Source organism: Oxyura jamaicensis, chromosome 17, assembly GCF_011077185.1.
Source record: "Oxyura jamaicensis isolate SHBP4307 breed ruddy duck chromosome 17, BPBGC_Ojam_1.0, whole genome shotgun sequence".
Lineage (NCBI taxonomy): Eukaryota > Metazoa > Chordata > Aves > Anseriformes > Anatidae > Oxyura > Oxyura jamaicensis.
In genome coordinates, this window is record NC_048909.1 from 2,931,892 (window position 1) to 2,951,482 (window position 19,591).

A 19,591-nucleotide genomic window follows, 5' to 3' on the forward strand; every position below is an offset into this window, starting at 1 on the left:
TCCTAGAAGCCTCTGCATTAGGACTACGTGTTTCACCCAGGGCAAGTCTCACAAAGCTAAAAGCAGGGCCCAGTTTTGCTGAGTCTCATCACAGCAGTTCAAGCACAGGCACGTCACAGCACCAGACCCTTGTACCACACTTTCTTTTTCCTTATTCTGCCTTTATGACTTCAATTCTTACTATTTCAGAACAAACTGTCATTTTCTCTTTGATGTGGTTAAGCTCCCACAGCTCAGAGCTCTGGGTACATCCTGAAGCCATCTGCGTTTCATCCAGTGCTGGCACTGGATATTTGCAAGGAACCCCTGTTCCTGGGGCTGAGAACACTCACACAGACCGGCACTTCGCATGCAGAGATGGGAGCTGATTTTCACAATTAATTCGTGATCAATTTCTGAGCTCTCCTAGATTAGAGTCGTCACATGCAGAATGCATGCATTATACGTTCTGCGGGCCTCATCATGCCACTGTACTTACTCCTTTAAATAAAACAGATTTGAGACTACCATAAATGAGCCCTGCAGTAGGTCCTGGTGATCATTTGAATTACAGTCAGACTTGTACCTCAGACTGGTTCAAAGAGCAGCAATAAAAAAGATTCACACACACTTTTTGCCCCATCCAGCCCCTGAGGTCCTACATTAAACACCACTCAGCTAAGCCTGAACTCCTCACTCCAGTTAATTTTTCATCTTTGGCTTCAGCTCTTAGGTAACATTTCTACTTTTGGGAAGCTGTGTAGTTTCTGGTTCACAGATCCTACTGTACGTCATCTTTAAATAAAACCATTTGGATTCCTTTTAGCCTCCGCCCATTCTACCTTGGCTGAAAAGCAGCATATAGACAGGACTTTGCCAAGGCTCTTTAAGAAGGAATTTTAATTAATTGCTTTGTGTACAATTTAGAATTTAGCAAAGGCTCATATTTCAAAGGCATCAGCATGACAGTGCCACAAAGAGAGAGGAAAAATAACCCACTGAAGCCAACATCCATAAAAATGTGAAAGAGCTATGGTACGTTCTGAATGATAAGCATAAAAGCAGCCCCTTGAGAGACTAAACCTTCTGTCGTACAGTGACTATTTTGAGTTAAATTAGCATGATTATTCCATTATAAAGTACTTTGTTTCAAGAGTTTTGTATTCTTAGCCATGGAAAATCTCCCTAGGTCTGTCCTTGTTCAGGATCTCAGAGAGAAAACAGACATTTCTAAACTAAACAATGAGCTTGGCTCTTTTTCAAAGCAGAGCAGAAGTTCAGAGATCAGAGGTGGTCTTCTTCCAGTATCAGTAACATCTTTGATCAGTTAAGTGTTAGTGAGCAAATCTCATGAATTAAATGAAAAATGAAGTCAGCTGGCAGAGATGCAGCTGGGAGAAAAGGACTGCTGAAAACATGCAATGATTAAACAGAAGTGAAAAACACATTATATGATGAGGTGCCTGCAATAACAGGATATTGAACTCAACGACCAAGAGGTGCCTTCCAGTTTCACAGTCCTAAATACTTTTTTGATTTATGTTTCTTACAAATTACCTGGATGATGATGAGAAAAGCAAAGAAATGCAAAGAAATTCAGCCTGCATATACTGCTGCTATATCATCAAGAGCAAAGGAGCAGGAACTCAGAGGAGAGCCAGGTGTATGGAAATGGCACTGTGTTAGGACTTGTGAGATCTGAGGTTGTTCCTAATTCTGGAATGAGTTTAGCCAAGTCAATTAACATTCTGATTTCTATTAAGTCTATAGGAGATTTGCATCCTAAACAAGGTATAAATAACTGAAACTAAATGACATATTTCCTTTGACGCTTCCATTTTCCTCGAGAGATTCTTCAGTCTGCTCTGTAGAAGACTGTCCCTCCTCTCAGTTTTTCTGCCTAAATTCTATGATCTTTGTACCAAAAGTTCTCTTACTGCATTTAGATAGAGCATCCACCTATATTAGAGCAAGCCAAATGTGCTAAGGAATAGTAGCCAAGTGGCTACTGTTCTTAACAAAAGGTTAAGAACCTTCTGGCCACCTTCTAAATGGACCACAGATAGACAGTAGATAGGATTAGTGGTGAAAAGGGCAAATGAGATGCCTTTGGATATTATACACTCTGACTGGAGCAGAGCTGCTCTGAAACAACTACCATGTTGTTTAGGGCTGCTGGATATAAGATACTCTTGTTAAGGCCATGCCTACATAATTATTTATAGAATAAACTCAATGCTTCCTTTGGAGCCATTCCAGAGGGCAGCCACCATTGGAGGAAATTAAATAACAAACCTGTGTTCAACATTATTAAAAGAAGATTAGCCTCATAGCAATGCTCTGTGTTACTGAAGGGGACTTATATTTCAAGTGTGTTCTACACATCCCCAGAACAAGACTGGGAAGAATAATTCCCCTCCACCTCCCACAAGGAACAGGAGCCGAAGAGTGGTGCTTCCCCTTCCAGCAGCTTTGCCTGGGCAGATCTGTGTGGCATTAGCCCCCGGGGAGTGCTACAGATCTCACCTCCTGCAGAACACCCCCAGCACCCATCCCCTGGCTGCTCACAGCCAGCTGCTGGCAGATGGCTTCTGCAGGATGAGGAGAGCCACCTGGGGCGGGTTGAGGCGTGCTTACAGCACCTGGAATAGGGCTCAAACCACTTTATGGCAGGATGTCAGACTAACAGCAACCTGGTTTGCTCTTTTCAGGGCCTCGTTTGGGGTAAATCAATCTTGTGTGCAAGGAAGACCAGCTCCTAGGCATAGTCATGAGCCAAATATTAGAAGTAACCTGGGGATGCCCCTTCTCCAGGCAGGTGAAGGGGTGGGAAGTTGCAGCTATACCCCAGCTCTTGCTTGCACAGCCAGCACTGCAGGGCAGTGAACAAGGCAGCAGAACCTGCACTACCCTGAGTGTCACCTCCTGCAAATAACTTCAAAGACATAAATTCATGCTGCCACCCTGAAAAATAAAAGCCTGCTGTCCCTTAAAGAAATACAAAGGCATGACTTATATTGTAACATGACACACAAATACTGTCTTGAGCATATTGTCTTAATCAAAATGGTAACAAATATCAACTGGGAAACCTCAAGAACAAGGGTTTGCAACATCTGTTGTCCCACCAACAGGTATCACAAGTGTTATGCAGAACTCTCATTTTCAGGATCATTCCCTAAGGGAACGACATCTGCTGAATCCTGTAATATCCCAGCTTCTCTTGGCTTGTGTTTGAGCCTTATGACTTTTCAAACACAGTTGTTTTATATCCAATGTTTACATAAGGAGCCTCCAACGTGGCATTATGTAATAGATATATATAGCCAACCAGACTCAGGAAGAGACCCATACTAAACACAGGGATCAGTAGCTTGTAATAACTCGCTTTTGGTACCAATGGAATTGGTAAATTCATCTGATTTCAAACCAAATGAAGATAATTTCTGATTTAGATGTGTAATGCAGTAATATTCAGTCAGTGCCCATAATTTGGTGTTCAATTTCTCACGTACTGTATTGTTAATTGCGCATAATTAGAATCAAATAAATGGCACATCTCAGTCTATGTGGAGTATGTCTTGCCTTAAAGCACGCTCCTGGGCTCCTGACTATGGATAACGTGACTTGTACCAAACACACCTCCAGCTCATGACTTGGCAGGATGTTGTCGTGTCAGTTAATTTTACTTCATCAACAGCAGAGGCCTTTCCTGCCTTTTCTTGGAGACCGTAAGGTCTCTGCTGCTATACCTTATATCCAACACAAACGTGCCTGGGTGGGAGGCTGCATCGCTCCCCACGTCCTCCCCATTCACAGGGGAAATACAAGCGATGTCTTTGCTCTGACATTTCAAAGCACCTGGCTAGAAAATCTCCACGTACTTCCTGAGAGTGGCTGTAAAAAGGGTATTCTAGGAATACTGATGCTGTCAGATGGTAGCGGTAGAAACACTGAGAGCACCGAGACAATACAATAGTGCCGCTTCTTATACATTAGGGAGGGATGTGTGCCGCCTTCTGGCAAAGGGTTAGTCTTGGGAGCGCTGCATCCGATGCCAGAAACATTCCCAGAGCCAGCCCTTGGCTGTCGAAGCTCCGAGCACCCAACAAAACCAAGACAGACAATGGGAGCTGTGAGTGAAAACCAGACTTGCTCCGCGACTGCAAACCTGTGCCAGAGCTCCTGGTTCCAGGAGGGCAACGGACCAAAGGCTTGGTCCAACAGCAGCTTTTGAGTGCACAGCAGGTTATTTGTGACCAGGAAAATCTGCCTCTTGTGCTGAATTTCCATACGCTTTTAATCCCAGTGACTGAGGAAGACGTTGGCAAAGCTTATGCCCCGCTGAAGGCAGGAGAATAAAGCACCTCGCTGCAAACGGAGCCTAACATTTATTTTGGGTGTGCGATGGAGTCTGAATTCATGTGATAGAGTAATCCTGTCGATGAGGTCATGTGTTCCTCTGAAGGGGCTTCTTTGTACCCTGGGTTAGTTAGCAACGCTTTTTCTGTTATCAAGCATCTGATTAAACTCACAAAGGAAGGGTCTTTAAAAAACAGTCTCAGGCAGAATTGAGAAGTGAATAAAGAAATTGTTGTGTTGTTTTTCTTTTTCCTTTTCATTTTATCCAACAGGAAAAACAGAGAGGAGTAAGATGGGGAAGGGGCACACGAGAGGGAGTCATTGCTCTCAAATGACAGAACAAAGCTCTTAATCTATTTTTAAATTTTCTACAGCGCCCGACCCTGTGGCAGGTAACAGTTATATGCATCCACATGGCATGTTTCACCTTGAAGGATCACAGTGCATCGTTCTAATAGTAAAAGCCTTCCAGAAGCCATCCTGTACCACTCACTGCTGGAGTGACACGGAGCCTACTTTCTGCAGTAGTGAAATCCTTACCAAAACACTGGAGGTAAATTAAAACATACCCCACGTTGTTATTTGACTTGGAGAAAAGACTCAGCCCTTTGTATGATAATGTTTTGCCCTGCAGCTCGGACACCTTTTGTAGTGTTTCATAGTACCCCTACACCACGTGTCAGGAATAGCAGTTCAGCTCTGACAGCAGGGAAAAAATGAATTTAGCAAAATCATCGTTAATTTCCCTCACAGGACACACACCCAAGGCCTCCTTAGATTGTGAAATCTAAGATCAGCAAAGCTCAAGATGTTAGTAAGCTGTAAGACATCTGTTATTAAATACCTGTACCTATTAGAACTGTATTCATTCACCGTAGTTATTCAGTTACCTCAGTGGACCACTGTATTAGAAAACAAACAAACAAAAAAACCTCAGCTCCTCTCCTTCTGGACTGTTTCATTTAGTACTTCCCTGTCCTCTCCATTGGTTGTGTTGGCAAACAAACAGCTGTATAAATGTCGGCTATCAAAAAGGAGCAGCTGTGACCAACTGATGACAAATTAACAGATACAGCTGGTTGAAAATTTTTTCACAACCCTCATTTTGCCATTGAAAGATGCCATTTTGCATTCAATTCTGAACACTCAGCAAGAAGAAAACTAGAGTATCAGCAACATTTCAGGAGTTCCCTTTCTCAACAAGAAATTCTACCCGACACCTGAGAAACCATTCTGAGGAAGTCATCTTTGAAACCTGTAATTTTTGTTCTGTGGGTTTGCTTTGATCAAAATGGCGCTTTTGAAAGAATAACCACCTCAGTCATGTCTTCATCCTTCTCTTTCCAATAAAACACGGCATGCTGGACTTCAGTTACTAAATGAAAAGTAATACCAAAGTGAAACTACAGTGCTCATGTGTTCCTCCATCCCAGGAGAGGAGAAGCAAATCTTACATTCATTGACACCTCTACAAACGGAAGGGCATCCGCAGGGAAGTAAAGGCATGTCGGTGCATTGCAAAACACCATTAGACACCAGACTGAATTTTTGGGTACCAAAATACTTCAAGAACAGTGGTATAAGTGCCGAAGGGCTTTTCACTGTTGATGACCGATTGCAGTATTACCTTCCTGTTTCTGATGATCTTGGGGACACCAATTCTTATATTTGCAAGGCAAGGCCTGCTAATTCTGCAAAACCCACCACAACTATCGTAGCTGCTGGTAAATAATACGCCCTCCCACACCCGCGGCATGCTTGGCAGGAACCAGCCTTGGCTGAAGATGTGAAACAAACAGCTTGAAAGCCTGTGAAAGGAGAAGAAAGAATTGCTGAGGAGGGGGCAGGTGGGGAAGCAGAGGGGGCAAATACTCAGATGTCTCTGCTTTCTAATGGGATTGTGCTGTTCTGGTGTACCAGCCAACCCCACTGTCTCTTTCCCTACAAAGCATGTTACGCCAGCTGGTGATTATGACCTGTGGCACTCCAGTGAGTCTCAGCAGCTAAAAATATGTCTCGGCGTTACGTTTTGAAAAAAATGCTGTCTTTGTTTGAGGCAAAATGAGGATAAGATCACGTAAAAATGATGCCACTCAATTAATTCATGTGAATAATGCAAACTGCAGTGGGTTGACCGAAGTAATGTCTTGCATGGCTTATGCTGCCGCTCCTTTCTACCTCAGGGCTGCAAAGCCCAGAAAATGAAAATGTTCCATCTACAAAATACTTTTTTTTTTTTTAAAAAAAAAAAGCAGATTAAGTGTATTTGCTTTATGATGTAGAGAGATGAAACTGTGAATGTTGAGCTGAAAAAGCCAAACAAGTGTTCATTCAGATCAAACTTATATATATATATATATATATTTGTATATATATTCTAGCCATTTGTAATGGCAGTTTGTATGTTGGTGTGATTTGGGTCCTGCCATGCAGGCAGCCCAAAAAAAGGAGGAAATATCCCCGGATTTGTCCTGCTGGGACATGTGGGAGGTGACTGCAGGCAAAGGAGAGCACAACTCCCTGCTGCTCTACCACAAAGCTGTGGTTTGTGGTGCTGCGAGGATGGACATCTTGGAGACTCTCCTTTATGAAACTGGGGAACACAAGGTGCCAGATGGACCTACTGGGGAGTCAACTGCTGACTGATGGGAAAATTAAAATGGAAAAAAAAAAAAGAAAAAGAGATGAACTGATGTATAGGGCAGCCAAAGAAAACATCCATCTGGGTGTGACAGTTCGACGGCATGGTGAGGAGTACGCTGCAGCCTGGTAGTGTCATTGCAAAATGAAAAATGAACAGGCCTCCCACTGAATGGATTCCCCAGGCCTGGAAAAATTACCTCTCAACAGGAGTTGAGTCAAAAGCTTCCCAGCCGTGGGTCTGCAGTCTCAGTCTTTGGAACCATAAGAGGAGAAATGAAGCTAAATGGAGCTGGCTCGTTAGGGCTGGACGTGTGGGGTTCCCACAGAACTGCGTGCTCCGACAGAGACTCCCGAAAGTGCTCACAACCTTGGGATTAACCATGGTGTGGTCTCGTGGTTAGAACCAAGGACTAAAACTTAACTTTCCTGAAATGAAATTATTTCATAAATTGTCTGGTATGTCTCAGTTTATCCATTGGTAAAACCTCACAGGGGGAGGACCTCACGGGAAGGTACTGTCAAATTCTTATTTCAATACTTAGACACTTTCCTGAAGACTGCTATAAAATTGCCAGAAAATATATACAAAATAAAGAACTGGAAAGTTATCCCATACAATATAAGGAAGAAAGCAAATCTCAGGGAAATATCTTTGGCACTGGAGAAGAAAGTCTGACCAGAGATGTGCAGCAAATATGCAGATAACTGCATGACCGCTGGAAATTCTAGGGTAACAATAAGAAACTGAATACTTAATCTGAAGCCAAACCATAGGATACGCCAAGCCAATTACCAGAATAAAAAGATGAACCCATGGAAATAAATGATAAGGTTAACAAAACCCACAGAGAAACACACCAGAATTTGAGAAAAATCTGTAACTGAGATAAAATAGAAGGGCCCAACCAAGTAAATTATATCTACAGAATGCCCTTTCATCTATAACAGTCTCCAGACTGTTTTAGGAAATCAGCAGAGGAGACATTCATGCACACACGTACACCCAACCTTCCTCCACGACGAGATGTGTCCACCGTTGTGTAGCAACGTCTGCTGCTGTTACACAACTGCCGTGATTCATGCTTTCGGGCAGGAAGCAAAGAAGAATTCTACATCCAGCTCAAACCACACAAGGAATTTTATCCAAGCCACAAGAAACTAGCTAGTTATTTTAAGGGGTAGAATACTCAAAAGTGTCATATATAAACTGAAAGAGAGAAACTCAGAAGAAGTAACTATAGGAGAACCAGCACCAACTCCATCCAGCCTAGCTCTCAATGGCTGAGACAAGACAAAAGATAACAGGAAACCCAGTGTGCACTTGGGGCTTGTTTTTCTGTTAAGAGCTCAGATACATGAGCATCAAGTTTTGGAAATGAGAACTCAGAAAAGAGAAACAAAACAAGCAGGTCAGTGGGGTGCTTTTGAGCTGCATTCACACTCATGGCAGGGTGCACAGAAATCAGCCCAGTACAACAATTTGCTACAAACTTTTGAGATAAAAAAAAAAAAAAAAAAAAAAGTAAAAAGAAAGGACTATGCATCTGCTAAACATTTTTTTTTTTCTTCCATCTGCAAAGCAGTCTTTGCTCATTCTGTAGCTTTCGGAGCTGGAAGAAAAGAGCCTCTGACTGACAGAGCCTAGACAAAAACAGTATTTCCTTTTCCAATATTTAAAAACAAAAACAAACAAACAAAATACCGCTTTTCATAACAAAACCAATTTTTGTACACAGTCTCAAGCAGAAATCACTCTTGCCCCTGAATATGTACTGTACCTTTTAATGAAGCCTTTCTAATAGCAAAAGCATTTGCTTTCTCTCTTGGCTTTTTCCTCCCCATAGCAAAGACGTATGTAGAACTGGAAAAGATCTAGTTTTCTAAACTTGTCTTTGGAAAGTTTCTTTGCCAAGTTACACTTTGTCAGGAGCTCATTATTTTCTGGGTAGACACTAGAGACTTCACTTTGAATTATTTTGAGGGCTGTGCTGATGCTGTTTCAAACTCTGAGATTTGTATGCTTTTTTGCATGAACCACAGCAACTTGCGTTCATTCCACTTACAAGGCTCTGTTTAATTTCCAGAGTGTTTCTCCATAGTGTTTCTCCCAAAACCATCCCTAGGTTTTCCACAGCCCATTTCACAGAGTGGTTTTGTGATAAGATGGGAAGGAGAGGAATTCAGGACTTCTGATTTTTTTTTTTTTTTCTCCACTCCTTTCACACACTGGCTATGTGATACTGGTCCTCTCTCCATTCCACATTTGCATCAAGACCAAGATTGGCTCTGAAATGAATTCATACAATTCTGTCTTCATTTACACTTTAGAGGAGCTGCCCTGGATTGACAGTGAGACTGTGTGTGGCCCAGCAAGCTGGACCATGTAGGACTGTTGCTATCTCCATTGGCAGAAAAAAGAGGACTTTGCAAGGCTGAGCTTAGAAAATTTTAGACCTCCTGACCTCCATAATGAAAACTAGAGAGATAAAGTCAAAAACAATGTTCACTGTAGAGCACAAAGGTCTCAGAACAATACCCCACTGTTACGCTGAGCAAGAGTTTCTGAGAGCAAAGCAGAAACCAGTTCTGGGGATAGAAATGTGGACAGTTTCATTTGCCCCTTAAATTCACAGGTGAGGTATCAAGTATCTTTTTTTTTTTTTTTTTTTTTTTTTTTTTCTACTGACAACAACAGATGGGAAATGAATCACCAATACAATTGCCAATTATAATACGAATATGTGAATAAATAGGTGAAGAGGTGCAGCTATAAAAAGCAGGTGTCAAATTCCTCATCTTACCAAAGATGATGGTGAAAACCACACTTTAGAAAACAAGATCTTTGCATTCATAAGAACCACGAGGCATTGACACATTAAACAAATACACACATAGTATACAAGTTAATAGCTTAAGCACACTGAAACGACATTGCTTTTTTCAGCCTCTCTGATGAAGCTGTTTTTTAAATTGCTCGTGCTTCTGAAGGAAGAGGTAAGCCAAAAATCCACTCCATACACCCGACATCACATTTTTTCCATATTTTAAGTGAGTTGAGCTGAAGGAATGTCACGTATATAGGCAAGTGAAGTGGAATCCTGTTTTAATGGCTTTGCTGTAACTAAGTGCACAAATAATTTACATGTGCATACGTATGGAATAACAAGAAGCATTGAAGAAATATGAGTTGCTAGAGATGATGATGCTGGTCAGCAGGCAGCAGGACACGTTCAGAATTCATTTGGTAATTCACATGCAATTTGTAATTTTACTTCAATTTAACCAAATGCTTCTTTTAGCACTGTAAATGACACCTCTGAACTGTCTCAGAAGTCAGTCACAAAAGCCTGCATTATTTTTGGCGATCAGAATTCTTATTACTTGCCTCCTGTCATTAAGCAGACTTTGGTCTTCTTAACAGAAGCTGGGGAAGCATATAGGTAACCCATCCCTAGAAAACTCTTTGTTTTTCAAGCAATTATTAGTTTGTCTGGGCAGCTTTTGCTCCCCACCAGAGCTCCTCTGTCCTTGGTACTAGCATCTGAAATGTGCAGGAATGTGCACTTTTTTTCTAACTCACAAAACCACAGAAGGAGTTCCTTGAAATCTGACTTCCAGTAACAGCCCCCAGGCTAGCTGGCTGCTTGGCCTAGTTCCGTCAGCTGCTGTAGCATCAAGAATCTCCATGTGTGGCAAGCCAGGGTATGGCAGCGAATTTTAGTAGAACAAAATATATAACAAAGAGTGACGACGAAGTGAAATCAACCATGGTGTGGCAAGACAAAATAAAATACAAATTTAGATTCACGAAGTATGAAGCAAATCGAGTGTGAGGCTTTTGAAAATGGAGAAGGGGCCGTTTCTAAACAGTCCAGCCGGAGGATTTTTCTCAGTGCTCTGATTTAAAGCAGAAGCACTTATATAATGTAATGGAAAATACAGCCATATACACAGCTCTGAGCAAGTGATTAGTTGCAACGGTGACTGAACTCGGACAAAACTCTGCCCTGCTGCTTCAAATGTCAACAAATTGGGCACTGTTACACTAATGGGAGACTTGAGAGACCTCCACCACCAATGCTCTGACCTCCTTTTCTTAACCCGCAGTGACTTGAAACCTGTCTGTGTTAAAGTCTTAGCTGACAGCAATTTGAGCCATGGAATAAAAGAAGGGATGTGGAGCTCAATTATCCAGCAACAGATCTCCAGTGAAATCAATGCAATTGTGTCACATGAGAATTTGGCTGGCAGCCTCCAAGGTCTGCAAAAGAGAAAACCATCCCTCAGAAATGCATGCTGAAATGAAGCAGACAAGGAATAATGCAATGAAGTGCTGCTTTATGCATGAAAAATGCTCAGTGGGTTCTAATTTCTTCTCCATTAGACTGGTCCTTCCCCATTAACTCCAGGAGCAGTACTCCTGACCTAAATGAGCATAGACCAAATCAGATCAAGCCAAGGCATCCTCTCCAAAGAGAAATTTCTCCACTGTATGATTAAGACAATGACAAGCAGGTATACTGTAAGTATATTCAGCACCCCGTATAACTGCTCTTCTCAGCAGTGTCTTCTCAGTGTCTCTCCACGTGAAACAGCTGAAGTTAGATACAGTAGACTTTACTTTTATTTGCATTAAGGCCCCCTTTTTATCAGTCTGGTAAGGCACAGTTATAGGATATTAGGATATAGGATTATGGCATATGTAGGACATTTATATTTATCAGAATCACACATTTCTTACTTCAAGTGTGATGTAAGTATAAATCTGGAGAGAGATACAAACAAACACAGTTTAAAGACTCCCGTATCTGTTCTGAATAATGTAACTTGCACAAACGAGAATCAAGCCACAACCTAGAAAGCACGGTGTTAATTCTGGACCGTTTCCCTTTTCTTACAGATGAGCATTTACCCACATGAATAGTGCCGGTTAAACCATAAGTAATGTGGGAATGTATTCACCGCCAAATCTGGAGGGATTCTACTCAAATCAAAGCAAATAAACTCATTCAAAATTACCTTCCTCAGCACTGACATGGCACTATCATGTCACTGGTAAGCACAGGGCTTCTACAGAACACAGATGGGACAGTGGCACTGAGATCCTGCAGACACAAGAGGCTAGGCACTGTGTCCACTGATGGGGAAAGCATGGGCAGGCACACAGGCTTGGCTGGTAGAAGACATATTTCCCTCTTTCTGCCAGTGACCCTCTCAAATCCCAGTGTACTGTTACATATAAGTAACAATATATGAAATAATAGCCTGAGAACAACAAGAAAAGTGCAAATAGCCTCTAATGCATTTGAGAAGGGCTCTACCTCTCCAGGTCCTTCATTCTTTCCATCAAATCTGGAACCACAGGACTTTTGGTGCTGGGTCGCTGTGATTGACTTGCTAACCTGTAAAGTGTGTAATTCTACATCCTAATTAACACTTGGCAGTGGAAATAAAAATTCCCTGGCTTGCAGATGGTATATCCTCCTATAAACACTTCGCTTGGACACCTATCTGGAAAAATAGATAGGACATTCATAAGGAGTGCTCACTATGGGAAATGCCAGCATTTTTTCCTGGAAGCCATTTACACTGCCAAGATACTTCAATAAGAAAAATGATCTGAGACCTTTCCCTTAATATGCATCCTGTTCTCATTTGACTTGCAGTCTACAGTGTGCAGCATTCATTCTCAGTCAGACTTGAATTACTGCAGTACAAGCAATGCAGAAGGGAAGTACAAGCCACAAGTAAAGGAAAAATATGCGTTACACTGTGTTGCACTAAGAGGAATGGATTGCCTATACATCACAAGCTACCTTTATATCTTTCTTGGCATAGACGTTTGTCACACAGCACAGAGAAACTATTTAGGAGGATTCAGCATATCCAGAAGAGGCTGGTTTTCCAAAAGAACCAGTAGAAACAAAGAACCAGTGCAAAGTGGACACTGAGCTCCTTTTGAAAGCCTGACAAACTGACTTCTGACAAAACGGGATCATGCCAGGCCAAGAAGGAAGACAGCCACTAAGGTCTTGTACTGAGCTGTACAACACATACTGCAAGTAAAGCTGCTAGCCTGTCCAGACAAAGGCTTTTCATCAGACCAAAGAGACTGAACCCCCCAGTCACAAGCACTCAGCTCGCAGTTAGCTGTCCCACCTGCTATCCCTGCACCCTGCCTTTAAGGCAAGTCCAAAACTGATTGACACAATCTGTCTGTTCACAGATCTCACAATTTCTTGGGAACAAGAAGCAAACTTCTTTCCTGGAGTTAAATCTTTTTTCAGCAGGCAATCCTTAATGGTGGAAACAACGACTTAGCCAGTTCTGATGAACACAGAGGGAAACGATCTCTCAGTTTAATTTCTGTTTATAGTCAGAAGATGTTTACATCCCCTTTTAGCTTTGTGCTGCCAGAATGATGTAAAAGAACATCAGTTTAAAGAAGAATCAAGACAGTTTGGGTTGATATTTTGGTTAATATCCCAATCCCATAAAAAGTTATTATTTGGAACTTTAGGTTTACAAAATTATGATGTTCCGATGCATCTTGGGAAAAAGCACAGACAAATGCTCAAGTACTTTGTTAAAACAAACCCTTTACTGTGGAATTTTGCTGGGCACCGAATTTCAGACTCCTTTGAATATCTTGGCCAATATCTATACACATACAGTCAATGCTACAGCCTGGCATGGGGAAGAGGCAGACTACTACAACAGACCTTTGTCACGCCTACGAATCAAGCAACTGGTTTTGAAATTTGTTTAAAAAAGATTTCTGTTCCACCACCCTGTACTTTCTACTCAATTACTAAAAGGAATATGTTTTCTAAGCATGAAACAATATCATTTTTGTCAAGGGTTTGGAAATCGAGCACTTATATGAATTGAAGAAAGCTTCCTTTCTCTTCCCTGTGCAGTTCTGGTTACAGGGAAAGAGCTTTCTGTGTGAGTAATCTTTCTAAGTAGGAAGCAGAGCTCCCCTATTGCTAGGGAAGAATGGACCTCCAGTAGGCTAATATGTGATGGATGACTGAATGCAAACTTGGCAACGTTGTTCTCCGCTCCCCAAAGAATACAAAATGCCACAGGCTATTCGTACACAGGGACTCGCTGGTTGGAAGTTCTGAAAACTTGGCAACGTCCCACCTTAATTTAATTGAAACTACAGTGGCAAGACAATTAAGGATGTGAATTTGGAGAAATTGCTTCCAACAGGATGAATTTATCTTTGGAGACTGACTCATGCATAAGTGAAACAAAAACATACATGGAAGGTTATTCTTGTTGACTCCATAGCCTGAGCAGCAAAATCTCACATTAGCTTTTGATGAGTGCTTCATGGGATATGTCAGCCCTTGCGTATTAACCGGTATTCTTTAAAGACACTCTAACTACAGACACACAGACTAACTGAAGCTTTAGAGGTTATTTTGTTGTTACGTCAGCATCAGGATATGCAGTATGTAGGAGAGAGAGAAACGATGCATACAGAAATCCAGCAAAATATTACATTAAGGCCATGTCTAGTTATAATTGCACATATATCATTCCAACACGCTGTAATGAGCTTTCTCCTGTTAGTGAATGTTAAAAAGATATACTAAGTAATTGAAACTTTGTACTATCAGCAGAAGGATCCCTATTATATTCCTTCTCTTAACACCCAACTACTTTCTGTGGGACTGAGAGACATCTCTTGTCAGGCAGAATCCCTTTCTGCCTCCCCCTCCTCAGCCTGCCCACTCCGCACAGTGCAGTTACATCATACACTGAAAGATTTCACTAGCTGGAAGAATGCCCAGTTTTTAACTTTTCCCACATGTGGAAGGCATTTAACTTCAGTTCAGATTGGACAGAGGATCGAACGCACGAATGGACAGTGAGCGCTGAGCTAGGGGGAGTTTCACACTTGTATAAAACCCAAAGCCCAGTGGAAACTGAGACAGCTCAACATTGTCTGTCAGGGCTGTTCATTTGATCTTCCTCCCAGTACTCCAATTCCTTCTTCTTTTCTCTTCACAACACAAACAATTTTCTGGACAGCTAATGATAGCAATTGTAAGTTCTCTATGGCAAAGAGCATCACTTACCACGTCTGTTCACTCTTTGTAATACAATGAGATGATAAAATGCTGTAGCAATAGTAATAACATCAGCAGCGTCTAATAAACTCCTACACAAAACCAAAAACCCACAGACAGCAAATCCACTTTGACACCAAGCAGTTTAGTCAATTAAATCACATCTTATGGACTCAAAAATAAGGAGTGTGTACAGATCACTTCTACCTCCCGAGTCCACGTTTTGATATTGATATTGTCTGTCCAGAGCTAAAAGTTACACATCCTACAATTCCTTGTGCCAGCTTTGCAAACTTCCGAGCTTGGATGATGATAAAACATTTGCCCATTAATTTAATAAGCTGTGACAGTTATTTTCCTTAGTTCCCTAATTTGCTAACACTGATTATTCTGAAATATTACATCAACCACTTCCTTAAAACTACTAGGGGTAACTACTACACTGAACAGTATTTCCACACATCTATAGTTTATAGACACTGGTTTTGATGACAATGATCAGTCCTTGAAAAGGATAAACTAAAGTCACACCAGAAATGGTCAGAGAAAGTGCATGTTGGTAAATCAGAGCACAATTTGAAAGCCCAGTATCTCAACCTGCCACAGTTCAAAACAAACACTTTTTTATTATTGAGAAGCTGGGATTTCTAACTTTCTAGTGATACAGATCATACATTTCCAAGCCTGGAACTTCATGAGACACCAGACCTTTAAAACGTCCCTTGCCCTTCAGCTCAGCAGTGCTGTGATTGTAGGTTTCCAAAGCTGAACATATCAAGTCACAGACTTCAAATTAGAGTAATTTTTGCTACTCTGAATTCTCATGTTTCACTGTGTGCCATACATGCAGGATGGGTAAATGTATAGCTGATAGGGATGCAGAAATCACTTTGCATTTAAGCTTACTTCCAAATGTAATGTCCAACTTAGACAGATACCAGGGTTCAGTAATGGAAAGAGCCACTGAATGAAAATTTTCTCCCTTACAGGTTTGCCAGTGTGGGACATCCGTTTACACCCAACAGCTATTTCGTACAAGCCAGTATACTTCATTACTACTTAGCACCTCTCAAACCTCTGCACACCCTACAAAGCTATTGGAACAGATTAACTGTCATAGGAAAAAGGCGGACAGCAGCACAAACAGGTCCATTATTTCAAATGGTTTTGCCAGAGGGATGAAAGGGTTAAAGCTCTGACTCCAAAGCAACATCACTGTTTCAAACACACACTTGCCCCTCAGTTCTGCTTTGCTCTTGGAAAGGAAAGGATGAAAAACTCCTGAGGAGCACAGGCCTTCCCACCTAATCTCATCATCTTATCAGAAGTGAAACAATACTCAAGAAAAAGCTTTGACAGTCTCTTTACAGCAAGTCAGAACGTCTTCATGTGCAAATAGTCTTCAGCTTTTTTAAGATACTTTATAAAAAAGCAGTAATGTTAAAAATAAGTTATTCCTAGCTGAAATCTGAATACCTATAGCAATGTTCTTCTAGCAACAGGATAGTTAAGTTTGAGTACAAGGGAGACATGGTCCACCCTTACAGAAGAGGTGGGATCAAAGAAGGAATAGATTTGCATTAACAAAGACCTCCAGCTAACAAATTACCTATAGCTTTGCAGAGCACTTTTTAGTCTGAGTATAGGGATGTTTCAGCTAAGCTCTAGCATCATTAAGAGCTTATAATTCAATGGGAGGATTGGATTTGGCTTGTTCTCTTATCATATGGCTATTTCAACAATGTACCTGGATGAGACTTCTGCTACGGAATATCAGATTCCCTCCAAATGAGACATGACACACTAATCTGCAGACTGTACGCTTTTCAGCAGATCCTTTGGCTCTCCTGTGGCTTTGAAAACACTGATAATGTAACGGTAGTTAAAGGATTAAGGACTGGAACTTGCAAAGAATTTTCTCTGGGCTGGAAGGAACCAGAAGATAAAATTAATGAGCAAAGGACCGTGGCAAACAAATAGCAATTTGCTGAGGATAGTGATGGTGATAGGGTCAGTGACACTGGGGGCAAGCAGTGCCCTGTACGGCATCCCTCTTCCCTCTGCCTCCTCTCAGCTGCTAATCCCCCTGCTCAGTTCGGATGCACATCCTTCCCTGAGCGAGGTGCAGAGGTAGCAGCTGCAAAGGGGCTTGCCCCAAACTCCCTGGTAACTCTTAAAGTGCTTTCAAAATTCGCTGCCAGGGAAGGTCAACTGCAGATAGAACTTGTCTCTTACTTTGGCTGAACGCTTTCATTTGCTCCTGAGCTTCTATTAGCAGCAAGAAAAAAAATAAAAAGAAAAAGAAAAAGAAAAAAGAAAAAAAAAGACCCTGTCACCCCTTTCTGCAAGTCCTCCTAGAATTCAAAGCACAGTTGCTACCCCCCGCTGTCCAGCTCATTCACTGACTACAGCAACCATAAGGTTTCACAGATCTAAAAAGGCAAAGACAGAACCTCACCATAATAAAAAGGAAAAAAAGTATAACATTAATCAAAGTGTGTAAAATGACTTTTTTAAAATGACTTTTTTTTTTTTTTTTTTTTTTTTTTTTTTTTTAAGTAGGAAAAAGCACACAACAGCTTGACAGGAGGGTTTTTGCCCAGTCCATGCACCTCATTGATTTCGCTTCTTTTTCATACGGAAAAATCTGATAAATACCTTGCTATGCTTTTTAATTCCATGTCTCCACTATGCAAGGGGACATGCCCCAGCCCTGTCAATCTGATCATATCTCCTCCAGCATGACATAACACGGACTTTTCAGAAGTTTAGAGCAAACACTCTACCTCCCAGTAGCTAGAGAGCGAATTAGGTAGGGAAAGCTCTGCAAAGGTGATGTAACACAGAGTTTTGAGTAAGAAGGCTTGTCTTAAATGAAGCTAGGTGCTATGGCTTTCTCCCAGTCAGTTCTCTGTTTTAAGTCAGTTTGAGGCTAACTGGGGAGTGCAGAGGCAGTGACGCAGAAACCTCAGTGCAGCCGGCAGCAAGCAGTTAAAGCAAGTGCCGGGTTTTTCCATGATGCTGGAGGATTTCACTCTCCCGCTGCCCAGAACCCACCCATTTACTTGGCAATGAGATACCAGTTGAATCTTCCTTTGTCTGTTGCTCCCCACAGCAGGCTCAGATGTTACTGGACTTCTAAAAAAAACTGGAGCGAGAATGGGCAGGGAGAAAGGTGACAAAGGTTCAGAGCAAAGCAGTGTGCAGATGGCAAATGAAAAAGGGAAAGGGCCCGATTCTTTCCCAAGGCACACATAATAGCATAGGAAGAAGAGTTACATGGGAGATTTAAGAATTGCAAGTGTATTGCACCTGGTACATGGTGTGAGGATGGGGACACATTTATATTACCTGGCTAGCCATGAGGGAATCCCGAATCTAATTTTCTACCCAGCCTGTCAGCCAGGTTTCTGCCCATATTCCTGTAGATGCCCAGCTTTCAGCTAATCCATCCTTCATTCATTCATTGGATCAGATTAACGTCATTGAGAAGTTTCTTACATTATCATTGCATCGGATCACACAGACAAACTACGGGCAGGCATGCTCCAGTTCAAAAATCTTCCCTCCTAAGCTCCCTTACTACCCAGACTGAATAACGTCCTAGCCGTGAGGGTCACCACAGAAGGCTGTGTTACTGCAAACTTGGGTGGGAGAAGAGGTTTTTTAATTCAGGAAGGAAGCCGACTTACCTTACAGACTCTGACAGAGATTAGATCCTGCTGCGAGCAGCCTCCATGAAATAAAGATGTTAAAGTCAGCTATCAGCTTCTGACTTTGTTGCCGTCCTGTCAAAACTCAGAGAAGTTGTGATGCCTAATTCTGTGTGAGTGTGTGTGTGTGTGTGTGTGTGTGTGTGAAAGAAACGTTTGACAGTAAGGCAAACTGGTCAGATCAGCCAGATTCTGCTGGGTTTATATAGCTGAGCTGCAAATCCTGATCCTTGGCTCATTCCACTGTAATAGGATGCCTGAAGGCATTTTTTTTCAGTTTTGCTTTAAAGGAACAGCCTCTCTCTTTGGCTTAGCTTCTGAAGAAACACACACGCACTCACATACACACACTGTCATACACAGACACACACACAAAAAAAGAATTTGCATGCAATTTATGGCTAAAGAAGGAAACCCCTGAACCATTAAAAAAAAAAGTCAGCTCAGGGCAAATGACTCAGAAAGCAGAATATTTTCCTTACAGCATCAGCAAAGTACATTATCAGGAGTTTTAAACCCCTCATTCCCATTATTTCAATGTTGCGAAAGAGTAGCAAACTTAAATAAAACCAGGGGAATCACAAGCAGGCTTTCAGTTCCAGAAACTCCTACAGAACACACTAGGACTAACGAGCAGTTAGTGCAAATCAACCCCACTTCACTGGAATCAACTGAAAAATTCAGATTTACACAAGCTGACGATCTGGCACATGCCAGCATTTTTAAGCCTGTGATGTTTGCATCTCGGTGTACTGCTTCTGCTCTCTCAACAGCTGGAGGGAGAAAAGGGCAGAAATCAAGAGAAAAGTC

The 19,591-nt window shown here is 41.7% G+C and overlaps 1 protein-coding gene across 5 annotated transcripts in view; it reads right to left on the bottom strand.

Moving 5' to 3' along the window:
- The window catches only part of TNC (tenascin C), a 72,642-nt gene extending 53,646 nt beyond the window's left edge, over positions 1-18,996 (bottom strand). The window contains exon 1 of one of the 5 annotated variants that reach the window (XM_035341242.1): positions 18,761-18,996. The gene's annotated coding sequence lies outside the window, so the exon portion shown is untranslated. The remainder of the gene's footprint in view (positions 1-18,760) is intronic. The other 4 variants (XM_035341243.1, XM_035341244.1, XM_035341245.1 and 1 more) reach the window with 4 other exon arrangements.
- Between the last annotated feature and the right edge of the window lie 595 nt (positions 18,997-19,591).